The sequence below is a fragment of the Tamandua tetradactyla genome, chromosome 5 (genome assembly GCF_023851605.1).
Source record: "Tamandua tetradactyla isolate mTamTet1 chromosome 5, mTamTet1.pri, whole genome shotgun sequence".
Taxonomy (NCBI): Eukaryota; Metazoa; Chordata; class Mammalia; order Pilosa; family Myrmecophagidae; genus Tamandua; species Tamandua tetradactyla.
Window position 1 is genome coordinate 97,565,232 of NC_135331.1, and position 17,497 is coordinate 97,582,728.

A 17,497-nucleotide genomic window follows, 5' to 3' on the forward strand; every position below is an offset into this window, starting at 1 on the left:
TATGTGTAGATTTCTCAGCAGAAACCATGGAGGCTAGAAGACAGTGGGATGATATATTTAAATTACTAAAAGAGAAAAACTGCCAACCAAGACTCCTATATCCAGCAAAATTGTCCTTCAAAAATGAGGGAGAAATTAAAACATTCTCAGACAAAAAGTCACTGAGAGAATTTGTGACCAAGAGACCAGCTCTGAAAGAAATACTAAAGGGAGCACTAGAGTCAGATATGAAAAGACAGAAGAGAGAGGTATGGAGAAGAGTGTAGAAAGAAGGAAAGTCAGATATGATATATATATAATACAAAAGGCAAAATGGCAGAGAAAAATATTATCCAAAGAGTAATAACACTAAATGTTAATGGACTGAATTCCCCAATCAAAAGACATAGATTGGCAGAATGGATTAAAAAACAGGATCCTTCTATATGCTGTCTACAGGAAACATATCTTAGACCCAAAGATAAACATAGGTTGAAAGTGAAAGGTTGGGAAAAGATATTTCATGCAAATAACAACCAGAAAATAGCAGGAGTGGCTATACTAATATCCAACAAGTTAGACTTCAAATGTAAAACAGTTCAAAGAGACAAAGAAGGACACTATCTACTAATAAAAGGAACAATTAAACAAGAAGACATAACAATCATAAATATTTATGCACCGAACCAGAATGCCCCAAAATACGTGAGGAATACACTGCAAACACTGAAAAGGGAAATAGACACAAATACCATAATAGTTGGAGATTTCATTCCCCACTCTCATCAATGGACAGAACATCTAGACAGAGGATCAATAAAGAAATAGAGAATCTGAATATTACTATAAAGGAGCTAGACTTAACAGACATTTATAGGACATTACATCCCACAACAGCAGGATACACCTTTTTCTCAAGTGCTCATGGATCATTCTCAAAGATAGACCATATGCTGGGTCACAAAGCAAGTCTTAACAAATTTAAAAAGATTGAAATCATACACAACACTTTCTCGGATCATAAAGGAATGAAGTTGGAAATCAATAATAGGCGGAATGCCAGAAAATTCACAAATACCTGGAGGCTCAGCAACACACTCTTAAACAACGAGTTGGTCAAAGAAGAAATTGCAAGAGAAATTAGTAAATACCTCGAGGCAAATGAAAATGAACACACAACATATCAAAACTTATGGGATGCAGCAAAGGCAGTGCTAAGAGGGAAATTTATTGCCCTAAATGCATTTATCAGAAAAGAAGAAAAGGTAAAAATGCAGGAATTAACTGTTCAATGGAAGAACTGGAGAAAGAACAGCAAACTAAACCCAAAGCAAGCAAAAGGAAAGAAATAACAAAGATCAGAGCAGAAATAAATGAAATTGAAAATATTTAAACAATAGAGAAAATCAATAAGACCAGAAGTTGGTTCTATGAGAAAATCAATAAGATTCATGGGCCCTTAGCAAGACTGACAAAAAGAAGAAGAGAGAGGATGCAAATAAATAAGATCAGAAATGGAAAAGGAGACATAACTACTGACCTCACAGAAATAAAGGAGGTAATAACAGGATACTATGAACAACTTTACGCTAATAAATACAACAATTTAGATGAAATGGACGGGTTCCTGGAAAGACATGAACAACCAACTTTGACTCAAGAAGACATAGATGACCTCAACAAACCAATCACAAGTAAAGAAATTGAATTAGTCATTCAAAAGCTTCCTAAAAAGAAAAGTCCAGGACCAGATGGCTTCACATGTGAATTCTACCAAACGTTCCAGAAAGAATTAGTACCAATTCTCCTCAAACTTTTCCAAAAAATCGAAGTGGAGGGAAAACTGCCTAATTCATTCTATGAAGCCAACTTCACCCTCTTACCAAAACCAGGCAAAGATATTACAAAAAAAGAAAACTACAGACCAATCTCTCTAATGAATACAGATGCAAAAATCCTCAATAAAATTCTAGCAAATCGTATCCAACAACACATTAAAAGAATTATACATCATGACCAAGTAGGATTCATCCCAGGTATGCAAGGATGGTTCAACATAAGAAAATCAATTAATGTAATACACCATATCAACAAATCAAAGCAGAAAAATCACATGATCATCTCAATTGATGCAGAGAAGGCATTTGACAAGAGTCAACATCCTTTCCTGCTGAAAACACTTCAAAAGATAGGAATACAAGGGAACTTCCTTAAAATGATAGAGGGAATATATGAAAAACCCACAGCTAATATCATCCTCAATGGGGAAAAATTGAAAACTTTCCCCCTAAGATCAGGAACAAGACAAGGATGTCCACTATCACCACTATTATTCAACATTGTGTTGGAGGTTCTAGCCAGAGCAATTAAACAAGAAAAAGAAATACAAGGCATCAAAATTGGAAAGGAAGAAGTAAAACTATCACTGTTTGCAGACGATATGATACTATACGTCGAAAACCCGGAAAAATCCACAACAAAACTACTAGAGCTAATAAATGAGTACAGCAAAGTAGCAGGTTACAAGATCAACATTCAAAAATCTGTAGCATTTCTATACACTAGTAATGAACAAGCTGAGGGGGAAATCAAGAAATGAATCCCATTTACAATTGCAGCTAAAAGAATAAAATACCTAGGAATAAATTTAACTAAAGAGACAAAAAACCTATATAAAGAAAACTACAAAAAACTGCTAAAAGAAATCACAGAAGACCTAAATAGATGGAAGGGCCTACCGTGTTCATGGATCGGAAGACTAAATATAGTTAAGATGTCAATCCTACCTAAATTGATTTACAGATTCAATGCAATACCAATCAAAATCCCAACAACTTATTTTTCAGAAATAGAAAAACCAATAAGCAAATTTATCTGGAAGGGCAGGGTGCCCCGAATTGCTAAAAACATCTTGAGGAAAAAAAACGAAGCTGGAGGTCTCACGCTGCCTGACTTTAAGGCATATTATGAAGCCACAGTGGTCAAAACAGCATGGTATTGGCATAAAGATAGATATATCGACCAATGGAATCGAATAGAGTGCTCAGATATAGACCCTCTCATCTATGGACATTTGATCTTTGATAAGGCAGTCAAGCCAACTCACCTGGGACAGAGCAGTCTCTTCAATAAATGGTGCCTAGAGAACTGGATATCCATATGCAAAAGAATGAAAGAAGACCCATCTCTCACACCCTATACAAAAGTTAACTCAAAATGGATCAAAGATCTAAACATTAGGTCTAAGACCATAAAACAGTTAGAGGAAAATGTTGGGAGATATCTTATGGATCTTACAACTGGAGGTGGTTTTATGGACCTTAAACCTAAAGCAAGAGCACTGAAGAAGGAAATAAATAAATGGGAACTCCTCAAAATTAAACACTTTTGTGCATCAAAGAACTTCATCAAGAAAGTAGAAAGACAGCCTTCACAATGGGAGACAATATTTGGAAATGATATATCAGATAAAGGTCTAGTATCCAGAATTTATAAAGAGATTGTTCATCTCAACAACAAAAAGACAGCCAACCCAATTACAAAATGGGAAAAAGAATTGAACAGACACCTATCAGAAGAGGAAATACAAATGGCCAAAAGGCACATGAAGAGATGCTCAATGTCCCTGGCCATTAGAGAAATGCAAATCAAAACCACAATGAGATATCATCTCACACCCACCAGAATGGCCATTATCAACAAAACAGAAAATGACAAGTGCTGGAGAGGATGCGGGGAAAGAGGCACACTTATCCACTGTTGGTGGGAATGTCAAATGGTGCAACCACTGTGGAAGGCAGTTTGGCGGTTCCTCAAAAAGCTGAAAATAGAATTGCCATACGACCCAGCAATACCATTGCTGGGAATATACTCAAAGGACTTAAGGGCAAAGACACAAACAGACATTTGCACACCAATGTTTATAGCAGCGTTATTTACAATTGCAAAGAGATGGAAACAGCCGAAATCTCCATCAACAGAAGAGTGGCTAAACAAACTGTGGTATATACATACGATGGAATACTATGCAGCTTTAAGACAGGATAAACTTATGAAGCATGTAATAACATGGATGGACCTAGAGAACATTATGCTAAGTGAGTCTAGCCAAAAACTAAAGGACAAATACTGTATGGTCCCACTGATGTGAACAGACATTCGAGAATAAATTTGGAATATGTCCTTGATAACAGAGTCCAGCAGGGGGTAGAAACAGGGTAAGATAATGGCCAAGTGGAGTTGAAGGGATACAGACGGTGTAACAGGACTAGATACAAAAACTCAAAAATGGACAGCACAATAATACCTAATTGTAAAGTAATCATGTTAAAACACTGAATGAAGCTGCATCTGAGCTATAGGTTTTTGTTTTGTTTTGTTTTGTTTTGTTTTGATTTTACTGTTATTACTCTTATTTTTTTCTCTATATTAACATTCTGTATCTTTTTCGGTTATGTTGCTAGTTCTTCTAAACCAATGCATATGTACTAAGAAATGATGATCATGCATCTATGTGATGATGTTAAGAATTAATGATTGCATATGTAGAATGGTATGATCTCTAAATGTTGGGTTAATTTCTTGTTTTTCCGTTAATTAAAAAAAAAAAAAGAGAAGGGATAATTGGAGCTGAAGGGATACAGACTGTACAACGGGACTGGATATAAAAACTCAGAAATGGACAGCACAATAGTACCCAATTGTAATGCAATTATGTTAAAACACTGAATGAAGCTGCATGTGAGGTATAGGTTTTTTTTTTTTCTTTCTATTATTGTTTTAATTCTTATTCTGTTGTCTTTTTATTTCTTTTTCTAAATCGATGCAAATGTACTAAGAAAGGATGAATATGCAACTATGTGATGTTATTAAGAATTACTGATTGTACATGTAGATTTGAATGATTTCTAATTGTTTTGTTAATTCTTTTTTTTAATTAATAAAAAAAAAAGATATCATAGGTAGCAATGTCTAACTGAAGTTGTGTAAGAATGAGTAGCCTCACAACTCTATTTGAACTCTCTCAGCCACTGACACTTTATATTTACACTTCTTTTCCCCTTTTGGTCAGGATGGAGCTGTTCATCCCATGGTGCCAGGGCCGGACTCATCCCTGGGAGTCATCTCACACACTGCCAGGGAGACTTTCACCCCTGGATATCATGTCCCATTTAGGAGGGGGGAGCAATAATTTCACTTACAGGATTGGGTTTAGAGAGAGAGAGTGAGGCCACATCTGAGAAACAAAAGAGGTTCTCTAGAAGTTACTCTCAGTCATACCTATAGGTAGGTTAGCTTCCTGCTACCTACATAAGCTTCACAAGAGTAAGTCTCAAATCAAGGGCTGGGCCTATTGACTTAGGTATCCCCAATGTTTGACACAGTATCAGAGGATTCCCTGATGGTAAAATTTAATAGTTCCATATTTTTTTCCCCATCCTTCAAGGGACTTTGCCAATACCTTTTGATTATCTGTTCACTATATTCTAGGATGTATCCAGGTATTACATTAAACTATACAGGATTAAAGGCCTTCATTCTTATTCCTGGCTCCCTGTGTCTCAATTGTTCAATGAGCTATCCAGACAGGTTGAGTTAGATTATGTGCTACAGAAATTTTAGGTTTCAGTCAAAATAAACTTTCTTCCTTTGGTCTTAGTAGGTGTGGTTCTAAAAATGCAGACAATGTCTTCCTTACCCCGGTATTTTCAGATACCTTAATCCCAACCTGACTAGCTTTAGTTCTTATCTCTAAATGCCAGGTTATAGATAAAACAGTCTCAACATCTGGAAATAATAATTACCACTCCAGACTAAATGTGTCTGCTATCAGAGCTTACAATCTAGGCCCCTGTTCTTATAAGCATTTCTAGATGAGACCATACAATAATTATTCTTTTATTTCTGACTTATTTTGCCTTGTCTAATATCCCACAGGTTCATTCACGTCGTAGCATGCCTCACAACTTTGTTCCTTTTTGTACAGCACAATATTCGATCATATGTATACACCATCGTTCACCATTCTACTTCTCAGTCAGTGCATCCTTTAGCCACATGCATTCATTAGGCATCATGTATAATGCCCAAACTCCACAGTCCATCAACACTCCCAATCTTAGATAATTTCATTGTTTCCAAGAATAAGATAACCAATAAACACACCCTCACCGAATAGGAACTCAAACCTCCCCTTAACTCTTGTCCCCCCCCCCCCCGTTATTTACCCCTGACATTGCTGGGGAAAACACACTGATGTTTTCCTGCTAGACACAGCCCATAGCATGCAACAACAGCCCCAACCCTGCCCCGCTGTACACAATCACACCTTCGAAGCACTTTCTGCAAGAACCCGTTGATATTTCTAGTGTGAATCAGTGGGACACATGGGTCTATACAACACCTTTCAATCTTGTTCACCTTTAATATGGTAATGTTACTTATAGACCAACTAGAGAACCACCTTCACTTCTATCTATTCCCTTATATCTCTAAGTCCCCTATATTCTATATTATAAGCCTCTGATTTTACCTTTACCATGTTCATAGAAGTGAAATCATACAGTATCTGGAATCATATGATATTCTTGTATCTGGCTTATTTCACACAGCATTACGTCCTCAAGGCTCATCCATCTTGTCATGTGCTTTAGGATATCGTTTCATCTTAACTGCTGCATAATATTTCATCATATGTATTTACCACATTTTGTTAATCCACTCGTCTGTTGATGGGCATTTGGATTGTTTCCATCTTTTGGCAATTGTGAATAGTGCTGCTCTGAACATTGGTGTGCAAATGTCTGTGTCACTGCTTTCAGCCCTTCAGGATATATGCCAAGAAGAACTATTGCTGCATCACAGGGCAATTTGATATTTAGTTTCCTAAGGAACCGCTAAACTGTCTTCCATAGCGGCTGTACCATTATACATTCCCATCAGCACTGCATAAGTGTTTCTATTTCTCCACATCCTCTCCAACATTTACAGTTTCCTGTTTAATAGCAGCCATTCTTATAGATGTGAGGTGGTATCTCATTGTAGTCTTGATCTGCATTGCCTTTATAGCCAAAGAAAATGAGCATCTCTTCATGTGATTTTGAGCCATCTGTATTTACTCTTCAGAAAAATGCCTATTCATATCTTTAGCCCATTTTATAATTGGGTTGTTTGTTCTTTTGTTGTTGAGTTGTATGATTTCTTTGTACATTGAGTTGGCTGCCTCTTCACCTTTTTTTGGCAGTCTTTTGCGTTGCACAGGCATCTGATTTTGAGGAGTTCCCATTTTATCTATTTTTTTCTTTTGTTGCTTGTGCTTTGGGTGTAAAGTTTAGGAAGCTACCTCCTGTTTACTAGGTCTTCAAGATGTTTCCTTACATTTTCTTCTAGAATCTTTATGGTGCTAGTTCTTTTATTTAGGTGTTTGATCCACTCTGAGTTAGTTTTATATAGGGTGTAAGCTAAGGATCCTCTTTCATTCTTTTGGTTATTGATATCTAGTTCTTCCATGCCCATTTATTGAAAAGACTTTTGTCCTAGTTCAGTGGACTTAGGGTCCTTGTCAAAAATCTGCTGGCCATAGATTTAGTGGTCTATTTCTGTACTCTTGATTCAATTCCATTGGTCAGTAGTTCTATCTTTGTGCCAGTACCATGCTATTTTGACCACTGTGGCTTTGTAATAAGTTTTAAAGTCAGGAAGTGTTAATCCTTCCATTTCATTCTTTTTTTGGATGCTTTTAGCTATTTGGGGTCTCTTTACCTTCTAGATGAATTTGGTAACTAGCTTTTCCAATCTTCAGAGTAGATTATTGGAATTTTGATTGATACTGTATTGAATCTGTAGATCAATTTGGGTAGAACTGACATCTTAACTATATTTAACCTTCCTATCCATGAGCAGGGAATGACTTTTCACCTATTTAGATCTTCTTTGATTTCTTTTAGCAATATTATGTAGTTTTCTGTGTATAAGTCCTTTACATCCCTAGTTAAGTTAATTTCTAAGTACTTGGTTCTTTTAGTTGCTATCTTGAATGGAGTTTTTTCCTTAAGTGACTCCTCAGTTAGGTCATTGCTTGTGCATAGAAATGCTACTGATTTTTTGCACATTAATTTTATAACCTGCCACCTTGCTGAATGCGTTTATTAGCTCAAGTAAGTTTGTTGTAGATTTCTCAGAATTTTCTACATACAGTATCATGTCATCAGCAAATAATGAAAGTTTTACTTCTTTTCCAATTTGGATGCCTTCATTATTTGTCATTTTTATATTTGTCTCTAGCTAGATCTTCTAGCACAATGTTGAATGACAGCGGTGACAGTGGGCATCTTTGTCTGTTCCCGATCTTAGGGAGAAGGTTTTCAATCTCTCTCCATTGAGTTTGATGCTGGCTATCATTTTTTCATATATGTCCTTTATCATATTGAAGAAGTTACCTTTGATTTCTATCTTTTGAAGTGTTTTTATCATAAAAGGACATTGAATTTTGTTAAATCCTTTTTCATCATCAATTGATATGATCATGTGATTTTTCCCTTTCAATCTGTTAATGTGCTGTATTACATTCATTGATTTTCTTGGGCTGAACAGTCCTTGCATTCCTGGTATAAACCTCACTTGGTCATGGTGTATAATTCTTTTAATGTAGTGTTGGATTTGATCTGTTAGCATTTTGTTGAGAATTTTTGCATCTCTGTTCATTAGGGAGATTGGCCTGTCGATTTCCCTTTCTTATAGCATCTTTATCTAGTTTTGGCATTAAAATGATAATAGCCTCATAAAATGAGTTAGGTAGAATTTTTTTTCCAAAAAATTCCTTAATTTTTTGGAAAAATTTGAGCAGGATTGGTGTTCTTTTTGGAATATTTGATAAAATTCCCCTGTGAAGCCATCTGACCCTGGGCTTTTCTTTATAGGAAGATTTTTGAAGACTAATTGTATCTTTTATACTTGTGATTGGCTTGTGAGATCTTCTATTTCTTCCCGAGTCAGTGTAACTTGTTTGTGTGTTTCCAGGAATTTGTCCATTTCATCTCAGTTGTCTAGTTTGTTGGCATCTAGTTCTTCATTGTATCCTCTTATGATTTTTTATTTCTTCAAGGTCTCTGTTAACACACCCCTTCTCATTTCTGATTTTGTTTATTTGCATTCTCTTTTTTCTTTGTCAGTCTTGGTAGTGGCCCATAAATTTGTTAGATTTTCTCAAAGAGCCAACTTTTGGTTTTATTGATTCTTTCTATTGTTCTTTTGTGCTTCCATTCATTTATCTCTGCTTTAATCTTTGTTATTTTTCTTCTATTTGCTTTGGGGTTGGTTTGCTGTTCTTTCTCAAGTTCCTCCAGGTGAGCCTCCAGGTGAGCAGGTAAGATGTCAATTTTTGCTTTCTTGTTTAATATAGGCATTTAGGGCAATAAATTCCCTCTCAGAACAGCGTTTGTCACATCCCATAAGTTCTGATAAGTTGTATTCTCATTTTCATTCATCTCCAGATAGCTACTGATTTCACTAGCAATTTCCCCTTGACCAACTCATGTTTAAGAATGTTATTTAAAGTCCATATATGTGTGAATGTTCTTTGGTGGTTATTGAGATCCAGGTTCATTCCATTGTGATCAGAAAAAGTTCTTTGAATAATTTCAGTGTTTTTAAATTTATAAAGACCCATTTTGTGCCCCAGCATATGATCTGTCCTGGAGAATGTTCCATGAGCACTAGCGAAGAATGTACATTCTGGTGTTTTGGTGTGTATTGACCTAGATATGTCTGTTAGGTCTAATTCATTTATCAAGTTGTTTAACATCTCTATTTCCTTGTTGATCTTCTGTCTGGTTGTTCTATCTATAGAGGAGAATGGTGTGTTGAAGTCTCCGACTATTATTGTTTCATACATCTATTACTCCCTTCAGTTTTGTCAATGTCTGTCTTGTACTTTGGTGCTCCTTGGTTGGGAGCATAAACATTTATGACTTATTTCCTTTTGGTGAGTTGCCCCTTTTAATATATAGTGTCCTTTGTCTCTTTTGATGTTTTTACATGTCTATTTTTTTTGATATTAGTATAGGTATTCCTGCTTTCTCTTGGTTACAACTTGCGTGTAACATCCTTTTCTTTCAATCTATTTGTATCCTTGTGTGTAAGATCAGCCTCTTGTAAGCAGCATATACCTGGATTATATTTCTTAATCCATTCTGCCCATCTGTATCTTCTAATTGGCAAGTTTAGTCCATTAACATTCAAACTTATAACTGGAAAGGCATTTCTTGAATCCATCTTATCTTTTGGATTTTGTCAGATCTATATGTTCTTTTCCCTGTTCCTCTTTTTATCCTTGAAGTTATCCTTACTGGTACTGTTCAATTCTGTGCCCTCCTCCAGACCTCATCTCCTGTCTCTCTTCCCCCCCCACCCTTCTTCAAATGGCAGAACTCCTTTAGTATTTCTTATAGGGCCAGTCTTTTGCTGATATTCTTTCAGGATTTGTTTTTCTGTGAAAATTTTAATCTCTCCCTCTTTTTTTAAATTTGTTATGAACAAACATTCTTGACATTGTCATAATCAATGGCTCACAATATCGCATAGTATTCATCACCATGATCATTTGTTGAACTTTTGCATCTCTCCAGCAAAAGAAAGAAAATGAAAAAAGACTCATGCATGCCATACCCCTTACCCCTCCCTCTCACTGAGCACTAATATTTCAATATACTCAATCTTTTTAACCTTTGTTCCCCTTGTTTATTTCTTAAACATATTTTTTACTCCTCTGTCCATATCATAGATAAAAGGAGCCTCAGACACAAGGTTTTCATAATCACAGTTACATTATGAAAGCTATATCATTATAAAATCATCTTCAAGAGATGTGGCTACTGGAACACAGCTCTACATTTTCAGGCAGTTCCCTCCAGTCACTCCATTACGCCTTAACTAAAAAGGTGATATCTATTTAATACATAATAATAACCTCCAGGATAACCTCTTGACTCTAAAATCTCTCAATCACTGACTCTCCCTCAATTTTGAGGGACAATTTGGCTGGGTACAGAATTCTTGGCTGGAAGTCTTTCTCTTTCAGGATCTTAAATATACCCTACTGCTGCCTTCTTGCATCCATAATGCCAGTTGAGTAGTCTGACCTCAGTCTTATTTGGTTTTCCATGTATATAGTAGATTGTTTTTCTCTTCGTGCTTTCAGGATTTTCTGCTTCTCTTTAACATTTGACAGCATGATTTGTATGTGTCTTGGGGAAGGTCTATTTAGATTTATTCTATTTGGAGTTGGTTGACCTTCTTTGACTTACATATGTATGTCCTTTATAAGGGTTGGGAATTTTTCCCCCCATTGTATCCTCAACTAATCTTCTTAGCCCTTTACTCATCTCAGGACACCAGTGATTTTTATATTTGTGCACTTTGCTTTGTTCATCATTTCCCTATAGATCCAATTCAAATTTTTCCTTTTTTTGTCATGCTGTTTTGCGTGTTCGAAATCAGCTGTCCTATCCTCTAGTTCATTTATTCTTTCTTCTGCCTCTTCAAATTTGCTGTCGTCTCTAGTATGTTTATTTGATCTACAGCATCTTTAGCCTGTATTAGCTGCTATTTTTCTATTTATTCTTTCAAATTTCTCTTCATGCTTTTCTAGTGTCTTTATCTCCTTTATTTCATTAACCATCCCACTGATTTTATTTAGTAGTGTTATATGAACATCTGTGATTAGTTTTTCCAACATCCGTCTCCTCCAGTGTTTTTTAATTTGGCCGTTAGGCTGGGCTATATCTGTCTGTGTCATGATATGTTTAGTGATCTTCTGCTGTCTCTGAGGCATGTAGATACCTTGATTGGTTTGCTTTAGAAGTTGGTTTCCTTTATTATTCTAAAGCCTTGCATTTCCGGGATGGATGTGTAAGAGGATGCAGGACATGGTGTGGGCGCAGCAGTGAGATGATGCCTTGCACGGCAGGTATAGGCCCAGTTGGGAATGCTGCACTGGTGCCTGGCAACGAGGATGTGGCTGTACAGTGCAGGGGTCTGGGGGGCAGGGCCCTGGCGTGGGCTGGTCTAGGGCATGGGGCCCTTCATGCACCTACACAGGACAAGGGCAGTGGGTTGGTGTTGTGCTTGAGGTCTTGTGCCTATGTGGACTAGGGTAGATATGGCCCAGCTACACAGGTCAGCACTTTCCCAGAGCTGGGAGACGTGACTGGGGACTGTGAACATGTGCAGATCTGGGAGGGTTGTAAACTGATGTACCCATGCGCAGAGGTCAGGGGGCTGGGGGCAGATCTAGGCTAGGTATGGAGGTAAGTGCCTGCAGCCTTTATGAGCTGCCAACTACCTGCAGGGGGCAGAGACTGGAAGGTAGGGCTCAGGAGGGGCGGGGCGAGACTGCACTTGTGCAGGAGAGGTAGATGGGGCTGGGGCAGGCATGCACGTGCTTAGGGTAGGGTGTGGGGCAGGTACGTGCCAGAGGGGTTTGTGGAGCTGGGGCACTTGGAGCATGAGTGGGAGGGGGGCAGGCGATGGTGTTCAGGTGTGTGGAGTGTGGTGTGAACCACGGATTGTGGGGTTGTACTGGTGAGGCTAGCCACATTCAAGGAACGCAGCTTGGCTTTACTTCCTAGCCCCTGACTGCTGGTCTGTGCATCCTTGAGGGCTCCAGGCTTCTGCATTAGGCTGTTTGCACCAGTTGGAGGGTCTCCGGTTCTCTGCTTTTCACTCACTTCCTTGGCTTTTGCAACCAGGGCCTCCTTATGTGGCACAGAAGACTCTTCAAGGTCACTTATACCCTGGAATTGCCATCTCAGTCTCCCTCCTGTCCCTTGGAGCAGGGTGGAACTTGATCCATCCCATTCTGCCATTTTCCCAGAACTCAGACTGGCATCTTGAGAATGATAACAAGTTCTCCACATAGTACTATCCCTCAAGGAGGCTGACCAGACACTTGGAGGCAAGTTGAATACTGGACTAGTTCTATACTGGAGAGGTCAGTGATTCATCCTTACTTGAAATATGCATCCTGAGTCTAGGCTTGCCTCTTTTGCACATAAGCACCAGTTTGGACATGAAGTCCTGTAACACTGGCTATTAGGTGGTACTCTGTCCCCAAGAGCTCGAGTCTGGTTTGGAAAGCAAATGGTGGCTTTTTTTTTTTTCTGTCATCCTAGACCCACCTGAGGTATTTGTTTCTTTTCCCTACATTTTTGGGCTCTGCTAGACTCGAGGTTCTGTTTCTCTGGGAGAGGCAGTGGAAGAGCACTGCTTCTAAGGGGGCAAAGAAAAGGATAAATCTGAGCCCATGTCAGCAGACCCAGCAGGCAAATGATAGAATTAAACTGAACTTTTTTGAGAGGAGAAAATTGCTTCTGTGTAATGGGAAAAATAAACTTGCTGGGAACAGAGGATTTACCGGTAAGCTTCTCAGTGCCAACATTGCCTATTCAGTTATTCAAAACTTGCATTAACCATGGTGCAACAGAGACTTTTAGCCAGGAAGTCGATCCCCTTATTGAAAGGTGGTCCTGGGCTATCCCAATAGAAAAGCAACCCAGACCAACAAGAGTGCAGCAGGTGATACAAGAAGATTTTATCACCTCAGGACAATCTTTAGCAACAGGGACTGTAGGTCATCTCAATAACCTTCCTGTTAAAAATGTTAAGGCATTTCTGCTTCTCTCAGGATATAGGGTGAAAGGACAGAGCAGTGAAATGAATCTCAGGATTTCGTGTTTGTGGTAGTTAGGTTCAGGTGTCAACTTGGCCAGGTGAAGGTGCCTAGTTCTATTGCTGAGACGTGAGGCATAGGCATGTGAACCTCATCTGTTATTGATTACATCTGCAGTCGGCTAGGAGGTGTGCCTGCTGCAATGAATGATGTTTGACTGAATTGGCTGGAAGCTAAAATGAGAGAGAGCTCAACGTAGCACAGCCCAAGCAGCTCAGCATACCTCACCTCAGCACTCGCAGCTCAGCCCAGGCCTTTGGAGATACAGAAAAGAATCACTCCAAGAAAAGCTGTTGGAACCCAGAAGTCTGGGGAGAAGGCCAGCAGAGATTGCCCTGTGCCTTCCTTTGTAAAGGAGAACCTCAGATGAAAATTAGCTGCTTTTCCTCTGAAGAACTAGGTTTTTAATGAAATAAATCCCCTTTTATTAAAAGCCAATCCATATCTGATGTGTTGCATTCTGTCAGCTTTGGCAGACTAGAACAGTGTTGTTATAGTAATGTCAGAAACAAATTTAAGAAAAGTCCATGGATTTGTCTTCATGGCTGCCTTTTGAAAGTTAATAAGCCACAGTCACATAGATCTGGTTACAAATCACTATACGGAAACAAGAATATAGAGCATGTGTAGTTTTGTGACCTGACTTCAATCAAGTTATTCACAATGAGACCTGTGACATTCTCTCTAGACAGGCTACCGCCGTGCTTTAGGAACAGATTGTGATCGGATTAGACGTTGTCTTTACCATTAGAGTCACTTTCTTTATATAAGCTTTCCCATAGGTTGCCTTCAGGTGGCTACCAAGCAGTAGAATTGTTGGTTCAAAGGATTCAAGAAATTTGTAGTCCTTGTCACAGCATGTCATTTCTAGACACCTGGCCCTTTCATGTCTTTGATCATGACGTTAGCACTTTTACTGTTCCCTCATCAGTATTAATCTGCCATTAATTAGTGGCAAATCAATTTCTAGCAAGATCTTGCTTTTTCCTTATACCTTCACCAAAAGAGTCAAAACCTGGTAAATCCCACAAACCCAGGAGATCCCAAATCACAAGTAGAGCCAGCAAATAAGACATGGATATATCTTTGCTTCTTTGCTGATTCGAACTTCTTGAGACACTTTTTAGACCAAGTAACTGAAGTCAGTCCTTGCTTTAGGATTCAAGCTCAGGTCAGTGACTTGTTAGTGACATTTTCAAATATCCTACATTGGTCTTGAATTCAATCTTTGCTTCCATCCCTTACATCTCACGCCGAGTTGTTTGTTCACTAGAGGAGCTCAAATGGATTAATACCACATCCCCTGAGAAGGCAGGGACACTCTTGAAGTCAGGATCAAACCATGACAGAAACTGCTAGTTGTCCCCTCAGTATTTGCTTTTCCCTTTATAGTAGTAAAAGCTTCACACTAGGCACACAACCACAGAGCTGAAGATTCTTTCTTCCAATTACCTATGGTCACATAACTAGGCACTGGTTAATGAAATGATTAGAAGTGAAACGTATCAGTTTCAGGTCATGCCCTTAGAGATACATGCCTTTTTCTGTTTTCTCCAAGTGTGGTAGACTGTAACTGTCAGGTAAGAGCTTAAAATAATCGCTCTGGCTATCTCAAGAACGCGTAAGAGATTGCATTGAGATCGCAGAGGGAGCAGCAGCCTGGGTTTCGCAAAGGTAGCCGTGATGAGTGCAGGATGGCAACGGTGACTATAACTCTCATGTGAACCTGCCTTTCCTGTGGGCCTCTCTCAGCTGGTGGAAGTGGGTGGTTGGCCTGGCCTCTGGCACTGAGTGTTTCCCAGTGGTACAGCAGCTGCTACTGGTCCACATGGGCCCACCTGGCCTTTACTCACTGGGGAGGGGCTGGAGTGCACTGGTAGCACTTGCCCCACAGATACCAGGAAGTCCTCAGTCCTCACCATGACCTCCAGTCATCCCTGGACCTGTTGACTTCTCTGGCCACAGTGCCTCAGAGAAGGAAACAACGTCCAGACCAGTTGATCCATCCCTAAGCCACAAGCATCTCTCCAGTTCCTCAGACCCTTCAACACACCTAGAAAGTGAAAGATCCAAATTCTTCATCATAAGCCATGTACACCATGGGTGAAGAGCAGGATTTGGTAACCACCTTGATACTACTTGCCTATTGATGCTGAAGATATTCTTCCTGTGTATTCCAAGAGATTTGAATTTCCAGTTTGCAAGTTTGGAAGATGCTTGTGGTGGACTTTTCATGATAGAGACATGTGGACCTGACATCGATGATAACACCTTGCCCTGGATTTTGTCCTGCATTTGATGGCAGTTAGAGGCCTGTCAGGCTGTAGGCACAGTGCTCCCTAGTGCTGGTGGACCTTCCTCTAGTACCCAATGAGGGGCTCATGATAACCCTCTCTGAAATCAAGGACCTCTACAACCTAAAACTGGTGAACTGTTCCTTCTAAGCGAAGGTACTCCTACAAGCAATGGGCCAGCATCTTCAGAAGCTACCAAAGCGCACTATCAGTGAGAATGGACTCACAACCAAGGATTCTCTCAACTAGAAAGGATGGATTCACTGCAACATTTGGAACTAAATGGTCCTTCCACCAGTGAAGAGTTTTACCTCAAGTGCCCAGACTTCAAACCCTCAACTTCTTGCACATCTATATCCATACTAGGGGAATGGAGTGTTTGTAAGAAAGGATACTCTAATGAGAAACTAGTTTAGTGAAGAGTCAAACACTGACTAGTAGAAGTGATGCCACAACACGAATCAGAACCACTCCTCCCTACATACCTTGTGTCATTTTATTTATTCCCTTTCCTGCCAAATAGTCATCCTACTGGGGTTCCTATGTTCAGGGGTATTTTGAGCACTGAGAGGACATAACTTATTGAAAACTGTGGTTATGGCCCAGGCTTTTGGGCCACACAGACAAGAATTTGAAACAGTTCCACTAATTATATGTTTTGTGGTTTCTATTGAGTCATATGCATCCTAATGAAAGCTTGTGTGTTAGTTAGATTCAGTTGTCAACTTGGCCAGGTGAGCATACCTAGTCTTGTTGCTGCGGACATAAGCCAATGGTATGTGAACCTCATCTGTTGCCAATTACATCTGCAGCCAGCTAGGAGGCGTGTCTGCTGCAATGAGTGATGTTTGACTTAATTGGCTGGTGCTTAAATGAGAGATTGCAACGTAGCACAGCCTAAGCAGCTCGGCATTCCTCATCTCAGCACTAGCAGCTCAGCCCAGGCCTTTGGAGATGCAGAAAGAAGTCACCCTGGGGAAAGTTGTTGGAACCCAGGGGCCTGGAGAGAAGACCAGCAGAAACCATCCTGTACCTTCCACGTAAGAAAGAACCTCAGTGGAAAGTTAGCTGCCTTTCCTCTGAAGAGCCAACAAAATAAATCCCCTTTTATTAAAAGCCAATCCATCTCTGGTGTGTTGCATTCCGGCAGCTAGCAAACTAGAACAGTTGGTTTCATAAAAGAAAAAGTGAAGATCATATAATCTCATAGGGTACTTTGAATTCATAGTAACAATATAAATGCCCCTGTCACCCGCTGTGAGACCAATAGTGTTGATCTTGGACAGAGGGCCTCAGGTTGTGTGCATAGGTTGTTTCTATGTCCTTTGTGACATGCATGGGTAAAACGGCAAGACTGAGGATAAGCAAATCTGCAGGTTTTCAAGCTTTGAACAGGGATCTGTCCTTGAATGAGAGTTGTGACTTAGGCTAGCAATTAATCTCTCTGGAGATATGAGTTTTGGTGTATAATTATTTTTGCGATTTGAAGATTTTGCAT